Genomic DNA, 15,656 nt, shown 5'->3' on the forward strand with positions numbered 1-15,656 from the left:
AGCTAAAATTAAAGAACTGCAGTGTGAAGAGCTGAATCAGGCAGGCCAATGAGTTTCTCTTTATGGAAAACTTCAAACACTTCCATTTTAATGGTAGTAGATAAAATATAAGTCACAGGGCTTTTTTGAGGCCAATGAGGAGAAGATATGGCCCACAGTGATAGAGAATGAGACTAAAACACAGAATTAAGCAGAAATTGGAAAAAACAGAGGCCGTTTGTCTTTTAAATATTTCTGATGCTCAAGAGAACTGTGTCCTTACTTGAAGCTGTGTTGATGCCTTTTTAGAGTTCCTCATTGACCCAAGTAGATCCCAGGAAAGGATCTGGGGTGTTTAATAAGGTGTCCCTTGAGATAAACTTTAACCGTGCAGGTGTTGGGACATTCAAGTAGTTGCTAGCGAAGAGGCTACTCAACACAAGCAATGATCAAGGGCAGGACTAGAACAAAAAAGTCCAGAAGATTTAATCTCAGTTTTAAGCATACATATAATGATTCAACTAACTGCTGGAGGAATTACACCACATGAAACATATGCAGTTGCAAATCACACAGCACTTTATTACTCATGCAAGTTCCTGATGCTGGGGTACAGCTTAACTGGGGTCCCAGTGGTGCTGTCCTCAGGGGTCAGGCAGCTAGGCTGGTCTGGTCCAGATGCAGGGGGCTGACGTTCCTCACCAGAGAGCTCAGTCATGTCTCCATTGATCGGGAGGTACTAGCCATTCTTCTGGGGTTTGGTAGGGAGAGGAGCGTGGAGCGACTTCGCTTGCTGGACTGACAAAAGGACGAGTCTTTGTGTCTGTCTCGACAGGCGAGCACCGTTAGCTGGCCAGGACCTATTTTTAAAGCCTGTTTCATCCCCGCAGTTCAGGTGGCTATCAATGAGTGACATCAATGCACACATGTTAATCTCAAACAGGGCGAAGGGCTACATGTGGTTATCTAGGGGAAGTGCATCACTCATACAAATGGTTATCTTAGCAAATTACTCTGAGTCAGTAACTGAAGTTCAAATCCTTGTCTATGGGGTACACACATTCAGGGCAGTGGAGATGTGTCTTTAATATCACACTTTAAGTTTCAAGAAAGTTAACTCAAACCTTTTTGGACATTTTTTAAGCATTTTTAAACATTTCTATATTTTACTACAACACTCAATCAGTTAATTCACATAAACTAAATGTCTGAGTGGAATTTTGGTCACACACAACAAGGTGTTAACATAAAAATATTCAAACCTGTAAAGAATTTTTGAGAGGTTTTTTGTTTGTTTGTTTGTTTTTTGTGTGTGTTTTTTTTTTGCCACACTGTTGACAATTACCTGGAAGCAGAACCTCAACAAATGGAGATAATGCTCCAGAGAATGGTGGTTTCTCAACTATTTTTATACATTGCAACCAGAGGGGACATAGGTGGTTTACATGAAATCCATTGGTGATAGAAAGGCGGGAGGAAGCAAAGCCAGGAGACCCCTGGGATTGGGTAAGAAGTAAAATGATAGACACATTCTTAGGAGAGTGCAGGAACAATTAACATGATAATGAAGGAATTTGTGGTATCTGTCCTGGCACCTAGGCACTTTAGGTTGTGTCCCAAGCAGTGCAGAAAAAGGAAAGTTGCAAGCTACCCAGACATGTCAAGGGCATGTTATCATAGATACAAACAGACAGATAGGCTCAGTTAAAGTGAAGGTTGACCATGTCAATGAAAATACCAGCCTAGGAAGTGACTTTCCACCATAACTGCTGTTAGTTAAAATTTAATTTCAGACCATCCTTTGTAGTTCCTTTAGATCTCTGAGTTTGCAAGACCGCCATGCAGGCCTCCCCTGAGCTTGTCAGGTTCCCATATGCCTCTTTCGTCCACAAAGGTATCGCAGAAACAGATTTGTATCACTTGCAGCAGGTAATAAGCAGCTAGGAAAATCCCTGGCCAGTGGAATGGGGAAACTGAGACAATGAAACTAAACAAGGCCAAACAGTTTGGGCAGCTTGCAGCTTGTGAATCACAGGACCTTATCCTCCCCACATCAACAGGCTAAAGAAAAATTACATAATTATATCCACTGATGCAGAAAATGTAGTATTTGACAAAGTCCAACACACTTCATAATAATATATAGCAAACTGGGAATAGAGGAGAAGTTGCTCAATTTTATAAAGAATTTATATAAAATACATACATACTTAATGTGAGAAACTAGATGTTTTCTCAAGGTCAGAAAAAGGCACATATGTCTGTTTTTACACACATAATATTTAGCATTGTACTAGAACTCTTAGATAATGCCATCTAAATAATAAAAGAGCAACAGGCTAATTGACCATATCTTCACAATGCCCACCAATCAGGAGTGAGTATATAATACAAATGAACCCAACAAAGATGGTGGGTTAATATGCATATGCAGGTACTGAGCTGCTGCCGGGGGCGGGGCGGGGCACTTACGTTATCGCCATGGTGACAATGCAGGCGTTCTGCACCACTCCAGCCGCTCCAGGCCTCTGGGCATTGTGGAAAGGCAGAAAGGCAGCCCTGGCCAGAGGGAAGGTGGTGCCAGCAGAAAGGGGAAGGAAGGTCCATTCTTGCACGAGTCTTTGTGCATCAGGCCTCTAGTAAGACAATAAAAGGTAATATGAAGTATGCAGATTGAGAAGGAAAAAACAAAAAGTCCTTTGTTCACAGATGACACTAACATCTGTGCTGAAAAATCAAAGAATCAACAAAAATATTCCTTTGATCTGCAATTATAGCAAGTTTGCAGCATATGAGATTAATATACAAAAATCAATTGCTTTATTACTTAACAGCAATAAAAATAGTATTTGAAAATAAAAAAACAGAATATCATTTACATTAGTAGTAAAAATGTTATATATTTTGTCATCCTATATAATAAAGACATAATATGCAAATTGACCATCACACCCTCACATAGCATGTCCACCCCCATGTGGTCACAAGATGGCCACCACAAGATGGCCAGCAGGGGAGGGAAATTGTAGGCAATCAAGCCAGCAGAGATGGCAGTTAGGGGCAACCAGACCAACAGGGGAGGGCAGTTGGGGGCAACCATGCTGGCAGGGGAGTGGTTAGGGGGTTATCAGACTGGCAGGTGGAAGTGGTTAGAATTAATCAGGCAGGCAAGTAGGCAAACAGTTGTGATCAGGCTTAAATCAGCATTCGGACATCCCCTGAGGGGTCCCAGATTGGAGAGGTTGCAGCTGGGCTAAGGGACACCTCCCTCGCCTTCCAACCCCTCCCCCACCCCTGTGCATGATTTTTGTGTGCCAGGCCTCTAATAAATCTATAAAAATATTCATATGATCTATATGAAGGAAACTATAAAACTCTTACTGGTATATGAGAAATCAAAGGAGATCTAAATAAATGTAAAATAATTTAAATACATGGATAGAAAGATCCATTATTCTTAAGATATCAGTTTTCCCACCCTGATATATAGATTTGACACAATACCAATCAAACTCCCAGATAGTTATTTTGTGACTATAAGCCAACTGATTCTATAGTTTATAAAGAGAGAGAAGAGATCCAACAAAGTTAACACAAGATTGAGAAAGAACCAAATCATAGTGCTGTCTCTACCTGACTTCAAGACTTCCAATAAAGTCGCAGTAATCCAGGCAGCCTGATGTTGGCAAGAAGACAGACAACAGATCAATGAAACCGAATATGAAATACAGAAATAGATGCACAAATGCATGCTGTTGTGGATTATCCATAAGGGTACAAAGGCAATCTGGTGGAGAATGGCTTGTCAATAAATGGTTGTGAAAAAATTGGATATCCAAATTTCCCCACACTATAAGGAAAAGTAACTCAAAAAGCTTTATAAACAAAATGTAAACCTAAAAATATTATAAGACAACAGGATGTAATATTTATGTTTTTGGATCAGGCAAAGATTTCTCAGATAAGTAATGAAAACAATGTATAATTGGAAAAATGTTACACTAGAATTCTTAAAATTAGAAATCCATGCTCATTGTAAGACTATTAGGAAAATAAAAAGACAAATCCTAAAGTAGCAAAAATGTATTTATAAATCACATATCTGACAACACTCTGGTATCAAGAAAGCAAGCAACTCAATAGAAATGGTCAAACTATCTGAACAGATACTGCACCAAAGATGCAAATGAAAAGTAAGCACATAAAATCATGGTCAATAACTATTAGTCATGGAGAAAGGCAATTATTCTCTTTATGTATTAATCAAATAAATATTATGGTTCCCCTACTGTGTGCCAATAATTATGTTGCATACAGAGAATCAGATGTGAAAGATAAGAGGCTGCTCTACAATTCAATGGAAGCACAGAGAGACCAATTCAAATCATTCGATAACCAATAGAAAATGGAACGTGCAAAATGATGCACAAAGGCAAACCCATGGATAGACAATAAAAACTATTCATGAAGGACATAATGTAACCTGAGTGGGTGTGAAAGGCATGCCAAATAGCATATCTTTATGCTCTGAACTGAATGATAGTAAAGATGTAAACAGGTAAGTTATGTATGATTTTGGGTGGACGAAATAAAATCTAAAATCATGAAGATAAATTCTCAGAAGAAAGTACAAGGTATTCAAAGACATTATATATATTTTTATGCCCTCTCATCTCTGCAGTTTTAAAAAGATTATTTGTAAATAGGCCTTTTAATTAGTGAGGGAGGGCAGAGCCTTAATACACTATATTTAATATAGTCAGGAGGAAATCTCTGCCTGTTTTAACAATAAATTTCCCTTTGTTCAAAGACTATAAATATTTTAAAGTTACCAATACTTTTTATTCAATGATGATGAAAATATTTATCTGTGTATATCATCTATTAATATCTATGTCTGTCTATGCCTTTATTTCATCTCCCTCCCTCTTAAGTAACAAAAATCTTAATTTCTTCATTTATTTAACTTCAATTACATCTTTTTTCTTACGCCTTTATTTGTATATATGTGGTACTTTGTACAAATGACAAAGCACAGTTCACTGCACACAGATACTTTTAGGCCATTCTAAGTACTGTCCCAAAGATAGTTCCTAGATTTCTTCCTACACTTCCTTTTTTTTCTCATTAACTCCCAATGTTTTTTTTTTCCCCCCTGTGGATTATTTTAGGTTTAAATAAAATACTTTTATTTTTAAGAGTGCTACATACTCATTAAAGGAAATTTGAATAATATAGACAAATTTGTAGGTGAAATAATCACATTAATTTTTATTTAGAGATAAACACTATTGTATTTTAGTGTTTTCTTGTTCAGTTTTTTCAAAATATAAGTTTTATTATTTTGGGATTTATACTGTATGATTTTAAATATTTTCCACTTTATTTTTTCCATTAAAATTAAAATTGTGCACAAAAGAGCCATTTTTCTTATTAGGATGGCCCTGCTAAAAACATATCAAATTTTTACATAACTATGAATTAAATGTTATTGACTTTGTATTAGGAAAATTGAATAAGAGTTTAATATCTTTTGTGGCACAGTTTGGAAGCCAGGTCTTTCATGATTGTGATTATAATAATTCAGATCACAACCCTACATTCTAAATATTTTATATCCTATATAATAAACAGGTAACATACAAATTAACCCACAAGTCCTCACAATATTGCTACCCCATGCCATCACAAGATGGCTGTCCCCACATCATCACAAGATAGCCCCATGTTGTCACAAGACAGCCATCCCCACGTCATCAGAAGATGGCCACCACACATAGTCACAAGATGGCTGCCACAAGATATCTGTCCCATGTCATCACAAGAAGGCCACCCCCATGTTATCACAAGATGGATGCCCCCACATCATCACAAGATGGCTGTATCACATCATCACAAGATGGCCAGCTGGGGTGGGAAGTTGGGGGAAATCAGAATGGCAGGAGAGGACAGTTGTGGGCAATTGGGTCAACAGGAGGGAAGTTGGGGGCAATTGGGCGAGTAGAGGAGCAGTTAGGTGTCAGCCAGGCTGGCAGGGAGCAGTTAGGAGGCAATCAAGCTGGCAGGCAGAAGTGGGTTAGGGGCAATCAGGCAGGCAGGTAACTGGTTAGGATCCAGCAGTCTCAAATTGTGAGAAGGTTGTCCGAATGCCTGTGGGAATGGGCCTGAACCAGCAGTAGGACATCCTCCTAGGGATCCCAGATTGGAGAGGGTGCAGGCTGGGCTGAAGGACAACCCCTACCCTGCCCCCTTACCCCCGTGCACAAATTTCGTGCACTGGGCCTATAGTTATTGCATAATTTAGTAATTTTAAAAATATATAAATAGAACCACTAAAAATGTTTGAAAACAGTACTACTAGTATTTGAGTCATGCAACAAAATATGACACTGGAAATTCTAAGGTAAGTAGTAAAATTTAATGTATTATACATTTTTTTCAAGTATTGAAAAAATAAATATAATAAATCATGCTTTATAAAAGTATATTTTCCTAGCCAAATAATATTACATACATAAAAATACAATGAATAAAGGAAGTAGAACCTTAAATTGAAAACAATATAGGCTTACACACACAAAGAAAAATGTTGCTTCAACATACATATTTTTATCATGTATTTATCATGATCTCATAAGCAGAATCATAAATAATTGAGTTATTTGAGTCTCCATAGTGAATGGCTAATTCTGTCAACAGTTGTAATTTATTTATTCTCTAAAATAGTTTGCAATTAGTTTAAATTAGGATAATCTGTTCAATCAAATACAATGATAAGAATATAGAAATAATTTAATAAAGAACACAACATGCGCTCACATCATATTATTATACTGAATTTTGCTATATAATATTTCTATTTTATTCTAAATATTGTATCAATATTTTACATTTTATATCAATGATGTTTTCATCTTGTTTTAATAATATTTTAAAGGAGTAATTGAAGTTCTATATATTAGAATATAATAATATGCTATATATTCTGTGAAGTTAGTACCATATATTTTCATAAATTCTAATTAATTAGGTTTGACTTAAAAATGCATCTCCTGCTAATGGACAATTGGTCTTTCAAATCTTTTGTCTGTCTGCATTAAAATTGCTAGGAACTGATGAAAAACAATGAACCATGATGTTACTGGTAAAAAAAAAACAACAACTAAAACTTTGACAATAGTTGGCTCTTAGACATAACTATGTAAAATCAGAGACTACATATTATGTTGAATTTCATCCTGATAAGATTTTAGTAAAGGGTGTATTATCTTCCATTGTTCTTGGTGCTTGAAGATGATTTAAATCAGTTTTAGTCTGGCTTTGAAAATAATAGCATACAGTTTTTGTACTATATGCTATAGGTTATGTTTACATGTATTAGAGCTTTATTTTAGTTTGAAATCATATATATAATTTTGCCTAGGTCTGCTTCCTAGCTTCAGCTAAAATTTTCTTTCCAATATTGTCATATAGGTTTCATGCTTTAGTTGTATCAATCATTTCTAACTAAAAATGTTTGTAAGTTCACATCAGACTGAATCCTAATGCAATGCATAAGGTACATTGACTTAGTTTTGTCATAGACGTGAGACCCAGTGCTCAATTGAAATTGCGTGAGGAGGCACCCTGCCTCTTGCTGTATGAGGGAGTGCTGGCTCTGCCTTTCACTCTCTCCTTCAGCATATGTAGCTGTCCCTGCACCCATTGAGGAAAGGGCCCACAAAAATCACTTTGGCTTGTAGAAAAGAGAAGGGAAACGTATTTTCTGAAAGAGCTGACACCCTATCAAGTGATTATCCTACTGCCCAGGCCAATCAAGCCTCCCTTCTCTTTTGTACCTGTGTTCAATCTCTTGCTAAAGTGGCTCCATCCTCTATCCCAGTCACAGGCCCTATTGCACTGCACACCCCACTGCTAGCCCAGGCCACTTTATGCTTTACAAGATCACAGGGCAATATATCAATGGGAGACCTCCCATGCTTTGCTTGTAGCACCACAGTCAAATTGGGACTACCAAATACCTATTGGTCTCAAAGGATTGACTACCAGGTCTCCCCAGAAGCCAATGGTCATTTTTTACAACCAGTCAGTTTTATTTCTTACCCGACAGTCCAGGCCCAAGGCTTCAATTGTTCTTTCCCTTCCCTTTCCCTTTTTCCTTGGATAACACCTCATCCTAATATTCCTGCCCTTTCTCACTGCAAGAGAGTCTCAACTTCTTACCTGTCACCCCTTATTGGAAGTGCCGTGGCAGCCACCCTTTTGGTTTGGAGCACAGAATCAGGACAGAGACCCCCATACTCTGCAACTCATCTTTATTATCTATATCTTTCAGCTTGTCTCCACAATCAGGGAACCTTCTTCCTCTGTGAACAAAACATGTATATCTGTCTCCCCATAAATTGGACAGGGACTTGCACTCTCATCTATCTCTCACCCAACGTAGACATAGCCCCCAACGATCAGTCTTTGCCTGTCCCGGTAACACACCATGTCCAAAACAAAAGAGCAGTCCAGCTAATCCCTCTCCTTATAACACTCAGTGTTACAGCAGGGGTTAGCACCGGAATCGGGGACTGGCAACTTCCTTCTCCTACTATCAGAGCCTATCCAAAGACCTTGCTGACAGCTTACAAGTTATAGCCCAAAGTATTATTGCAATACAATATCAGATTGACTCCTTAGCAGCCATTACTCTCCAGAATCGAAGAGGACTAGACCTTCTCACAGTGGAGAAAGGGGACCTGTGCCTGTTCCTTGAGGTAAGGTGCTGTTTTTATGCCATCCAGTCTGGTATTGTAAGGGATGGGGCCTAGAAACTAGGTGATCAAGCTTCAAAAATAAGACAGGAGTGAATGAGGGTGGGGAGTGGGTTTTGAAATGGCACACTCCATTGACAGGACCACTGTTAAGGCTACTCATGCTTGTAATCTTAGGACCATGTCTTCTAAATCTGTTAACTTGCTTTATCTCATCTTGTCTAGATGCCTTTAAACTTAAGATGGTCCTACAAGCCAGAAAAATTCCCTACAAACCCCTCTGAGAGGAAGAAACGAGATGCTAATCCCTTGGTCATCACCCTTTTCAACAGGAAGCAGTTAAGAGCGGTTGTCGTCCCTGAGTTGTTGTGCCACAAAGCTAAGAGAAGTTTGTGGAACAAGGGGTGGGAGTCGGGAATGAGGAGGCTAAAAGGCTAATTCCTATGTAACCCTGATATTTGGGGGTAGGGAGCAGAGGCTAGCAATGTGAATCTGTGCTAGCAAGCGCAGTGTACATTCTTGATTACCTATAATTAAGTCACTACCTCTGTCCCAGAAACTAGTCTTACAGAACTTGTTATCTAAATACAGAGGCCATAAAACTGTGAACAGTGCACAGCCCCAGAGGGAGGTTATTTAACACTGGTGCCAAGACAGACCATCAGATAAAGTTTCAAGACCCCCAACACCTGGGACCTTTTTGCAAAACCCACTAAAAGACCAGAAGCATAATCCATATTTGAGGGACAAAGACCCCAGAAACATATAAAAGAGAAGCCCCCTGCATGTTACTTTACTCAGATTTGGGAAGTTATTCCTTTGAGTCTGCCGGCATAAACAAAGAGTGCCACTCCTTTTCTCTAAAAGCATTGCTTGGTTTTTCTTTGACCTTATACAACAACTTTAGCTAAAATATACAGTTAATGAAAAAAAAAAAAAATCCATAAACCAGACCCAGAGCCAACTTTCCCCTCCACATACATCCTACAGTTTATAGCAGTGATATGTTGGCTTTGGGCTCTGTGGTCTTTCCTTTAATCTGTGTTGTGCGGTTTTACACTCTGAGTCTTATATATGCTTTATTAGATTTACAACAAATGATTTTTGAATGGCTAATAAAACTAATAGGTTTTATTAAAGCTAATTAGAGTCATTTTGCAGGTTTCTTTGGATTGTCTATAAACACAATCGTCTCATCTGCAAATCGAGACAGTTTTATTCTTTTTAATTTGCATTGTTTTTATTTCCTTTTGTTGACTCTTTGCACCAGCAAAAACTAAATCCAGCAGCATGTTGAATTAGAACTCTGTGGAATAAGAGAAACGTCACCCTTGCTGTGTTCCCAATTATAGGAGGAAACATTCAGTCTTTCACTATTAAGTATTAAGTTAATTGGATGCCTTTTATTTTATTTCATTTTATTTTTTGTTTCCAATTGCTCTGCTAGAATTCCTGGTACAATGTTGAACACAAATGGTGAAAGCTGTCATCCTTGTCAGTTCCTGATCTTAGGGAAAAAAATATACAGTCTTTTCCTATAAGTATAGTGTTAACTCTGCATTATTCATAGTGTCTCTTTATTAGATTGAGGAATTTTCCATCTAATTCTTTGAGTCCTTTCTTCATGAAAAGATGTTGGATTTTGTCAAATGCATTTTCTGTATCTAGCTTTCCTTACATCTCTCATTAAAATGAAGTTTCTTTTTTATCTGTTTGAACCCCTAATTGCCCTACTTGGTTCTTTCCCAGATATTCAAGATTTTCTATATATATTTGCAAGGTCTTAAGTACTACTTGCTTTGTCCAAATACTCTTTAAAGTCATTTTCATTGTGAAAGGCAGAGTATATCATGCTGTGTGTGTAAAATAGTACATTATGTTAACTTACAGAACATACATGCAGTAAGAATTTAATGATATGACAAAATTCTTATGCTATAAGTAAAAATGTTAAAATGGCATGAAGAGTGACAGAAAATGGATTTAAATTGGGTTTGGGATTTTTATGTATGTATATGTATTTGAGAAAAAATATATAATCAAACAAAAATAGACATTATCTCTGGACATATCAGTGATATTTATTTTGTTTACAATACTGTCTACCATGAATTGAATGCTTGGTGTCAGGACATTTCTAAGTATACAAGTTAATACTTTTTAATATTATAATTTCTTATTTAAATATAATATTAATTTTGTTATTTCAAGTAATACTTAATAGTAAATATGACTCAGGACAGTGACAATGGTTTTAACAGTGGCTCTTTAGCCAATATAATTATACCAGGCCCTTTTTTGTGTGTGTGAAGATTATCATTTAATCATCACAACAAATTATGAAGGAGGAGACATTTTAAAAGTACAGTTTACTAGGATTCAATCTAATTCACTTGATGAAATTTCAAATGGTAGTGAGTTTTTATCCTTTTAGATTTTATCTAAAGTCCATGCTTTATACCTCTAATCTCACTGTTCTTTGTTTCTTTTCTTTTTAATAAAAATAAAATATTTTTCTCTATTTAATATGAATGAAGCATAGTGCTAAGTGGCGGATAATAGAATCTTATCTTTATGCTTCCCCATTGATGATATAAAAGTTTTGCTACTAATTATATTCTACAATAATATTATTATTTTTACTACTGCCATTACTACATTCAACAGAATATAAGGAGCCTAATGAGGATTAATAAGCAAAACTAACTGGTTACTGGTGTGCCATTATCTAAACGGCCAAAGCTATAAATTTGACTTCTCTTGCAAAGGCAAATGCTTTTTGAATGGAATGACAAATGTCAAAAGATTATTGTGACTATTCAAAGCTTAAATTGCAGCCCTTAAAATATTATCTGGATTTTTATGATTGCCCTATTGTTATCACTCCTGTCCCTTTCAGAGTTTTTCATTAGATCAGCCCTAGAGATGATCCACACTGATTAAAAATTAAGACACTTCATTTTCATAATAGGGGCTCATTTCAATTCTATAAGAGTTTGAATGAATAGGAATATTCTCAGTGAAAAACACTTCATCAAATAAGAATGCTTTATAATCCTGTGCTGACAGTCAAACCACAAACAAATTTGTAAATGGCTCATGTTCTGACCATAGATTCAAATGCTATGAAATTTAATTATCTATTATTCAGAAATATTGGTTTCAAATTTCTTCTTGTCCAGAAGACCTTGGCTTATACACGCTTTCATTTACTAACTAGAGGCCTGGTGCATGAAATTTTCCACTGGGAGGGGTAGTGTCCATCAGCCTAGCCTGCACTTTCTCCAATCTGGGATCCTTCTCACAATCTGGGACTGTTGGCTCTCAATCGCTTGCCTGCCTGCCCACCTGATTGGCCCAAACTGCTTCTGCCTGCCAGCCTGATCACCCCTAACCAGTCCCCTGCCAACCTGATAAGACACCTAACTGTTTCCCTGCCACCATTTGCCCCCAACTTTCCTCTCCTATAGGCTTGGTTGCCCCAACTGCCCTCCCCTGCTGACCTGGTTGCCCCCAACTGCCCTCCCCTGCTGGCCTGGTTGCCCATGCCAGCCATCTTGTGTCAGCCATCTTTGACCACATGGGGACAGCCATCTTGTGTGAAGGTGTGAGGGTCAATTTGCATATTACCTCTTTATTATATAGAATTTATAGGATAGGGCTGTGATGAAAACAAATAAGTTTGATAACCACCTGCTCATATTTATATAATGCCAAAAAATATGACACTTTTGCTCAAAGTCTCTGAGTCGGGCAATTAAATGGCTAAAAAATGAGAGATGGTCACCTGATTGTCAGTTCTATGTTCATTAACAGGAAAAATGACGTGCAAAAAAAAAAAAAAAATACCCAATAAGCTCTGGATGCACCTTATTTGTGCATCTCTGCTCCATATGTGTTTGATCCTGAAAATGTAGATGTACAAAATAAACTGATGAACAAAATAGATACAGAGGCATAGAAGCATGGAGCAGACTGTTGAATCTCAGAAAGAATATGAGGGAGAATGGGTGGGTGGTAAGAGATCAACCAAAGGGTTTGTATGGATATATGCATAACCCCTGGACACAGACAATAGGGTCATGAAGGCCTGAGGGCAGGGTGGGTTAGAAAGGGTCTATTGGGGGGGGAGGAGAAAGGGGACATAGGTAATACTTTCAACAATAAAGATTTAAAAAGAAAAAAACTGTAGATTTAGGTGGAAGGTGCTGCAGGGGAAACACATGTGGATACACAGACCTGGTTAAGTCTTGCATTTTCAACTCTTTTATTAGTTTGAGAGTTAAGGAAAATTCCCAGCACCATATGGTATTTTGTGTGTACCCATTTTAATTAATGACTACATAAAAAGGAGTTATAAATAGTGTGGATAATAAAAGGGATGATCAATAATGAAGCCTACTACTTATATAGTAAGAAAATTAGGATATTGAGTAAGTTTAAAATATAATGTAATATCAGTTTTAGAGTGATCAAGTAATGGCTACTTGAAACACACATGCAGCGCAGATAAAATTTATTATATGAAGTAATCAGTATATAAAGACACAAGGAAATTACATATATATATATATATATATATATATGAATTTATGTATTCATGTATTAATAAATTATGAAGACAAATTAAAGCAAAATATGTGATTATGGGCTCACAAATTAGGCTCCCCAGCTCAAGTCAATCACTGACCACATTATTTTTATCTATAGATAGTATGCAAGTAACAAGAAAAATGTCAGCGTAAATCAAGAAAAGATTACATGAAGAGATTTTCTTCTTAGAATGATAGTAATAGATGGCATGCCTGTACTAGCATCTTAGATAGTCTCCCTACATTCAGTATTTCTCTGCTCCAGACCTTTGTGGACATTTCTACTGAATTAAACATATTTGACTGAGAAGAATAACTTCAACACATTAAGGGACTTTTTTCTTTCCCTTAAAATAAGTATACAGTAAACTATTTCTATCTTAATATTCACAATAAATTTTGGGAGACTGTGACTTTAATTGAAACAAACTATAAGGAAACTAATTTCACCACAGGCTAATAAGAGTTAAATTCCTATAGCATATTTCTGGTCACAAAAGTATCACCAAACTTCTAAATAAAGACACAAAACACCTCCAATACTAAACACTGAAATAAATGTGAGCTCTATAAACATTTAAGGAAGGTTAATTAAAACAAGATAATGATTTACCAAAACCTGTTTATTCCCATTCAGGGTCTTAGATGGCCAGAGCCAGTCCCATCAGCTCAGGGTGCCAGGTGAAACCCCATGATGGACAGAACGTCCTTCCAACAAGGTGATTCACATGCAAACCCTCACTCACTTAAACTGGGACAATTGAGATACAGCAGATTACCTCATGTGCACATCGTGGGAATGTGGGAGGAAACCAAGTACCTGGAGAAAACCCAAGCAACAGTTCGAGAACATGACACTCCACACAGGCAGTGGTCCTGGCCAGGAACTGACCAACATTATAATGAAATGATGTTGGAGGAAATTACATTATTTGAGGATCGACTGTATTTATCTCTGGCCGTTATTCCAAAGATGAATTACTGAAATGACATTACCGCCTAAGCGCATTTTGTCTTGAGCCCTTCTGTAAACGAGGCAGATTTAATTCTCATTTTAGATTCAATTACATTTCTCTCCCATCACCGTGAGAAAGCCCTCCCCTGTGCATTTATCCATCTTTTTCTATAGTAAACTCTACGAAAGTTACTGATTGCTCTAAAGCCATGTTTGATAGGGTGACCAGGTCGCCACTTCACATTCGGACCTATTGTGGGTCATGGTTTGCAAAGGCAGTAGAATTTACTCGGATGCTTTGCTTGGCTCCCAGTGGAGAATGGCTGTGCCCTAGCAATTGGCCAGAAGTACATCCAACTGGTCATGCGCTGCTGCTCATATTTTGTCATGGAAATCAATACGTTCCTCTGGGATCTTGGATTTGAGTTTGCATGTAATTAGGTAGAAATTGTTTGGGTAGTAAATTATGCAGAAGTAAACACTTTTCTGAATCAATTAACACCTAGATTGCTAGCATAGTTGTTCATTGATTTTTGAGTCATGTCTCCCTATTGTAAGAGAAAAATATGAAAAGATAATAATTATTATGACAGTGTTCCCAGGACACATCGACTCTTGTGTCAATGATCTACAGAAACCACATATGTTTGAGAGGCCTGTCTTTTGCTCCTATCACTATGATTTTTTTTATGTTTCCTATGCACTAATGTAAGTATATCATACATATTTCAAAAATGACACTTGATTTATACCCTTGTATAAAACACACACAATTAGGATCATACATATGAAAGGCCAACTGTTATTGTGCTTTCATATTTTGGCATATAAGATAAAAGCAAATGTGATTTGGAGATCACTCGTGGCCTCTAAAATTCTGATACAAACCAGGTGAACAGGATGTGAACTGTAGAAATCTAAACATGTTAAATGTTTAATTTCCTAAGGTTATACAGGAACTTTGCAAGTCACAGCAATGCGTGGAAAATGAGTATAATCACAGGCATAAAAGCAGACACTTATGTACTAGCATATGCTTTTAAAATAACTATCTCTAAACATGTAGCAATGTGAGCTTGGCACACCCTGAGCATAATGCAAGTGATTGCCCCTAAGGAGAGCAGAGACATATGTCTAGGAAACAGTTATTGTCCAAAAAGATGCTATTTTTCTAGGGTCAAAGACTTTTTAAAGATGGTGAATCATTTCACTGTGCAATGTCTATGATAATTTAATATGCTAATTGATAAGGGAGTAACTTAACATCAAGAAAGTCATAAAAGCAAATTTTTCTATGCTTATTTTATTTGTGTCCCATTTTCCAGGGTCAATTTTCTGGAGTAGGGTTCTATAAAGCACATTTTGGAATGA

This window comes from Pipistrellus kuhlii, unplaced genomic scaffold (assembly GCF_014108245.1).
Source record: "Pipistrellus kuhlii isolate mPipKuh1 unplaced genomic scaffold, mPipKuh1.p scaffold_m20_p_36, whole genome shotgun sequence".
Lineage (NCBI taxonomy): Eukaryota > Metazoa > Chordata > Mammalia > Chiroptera > Vespertilionidae > Pipistrellus > Pipistrellus kuhlii.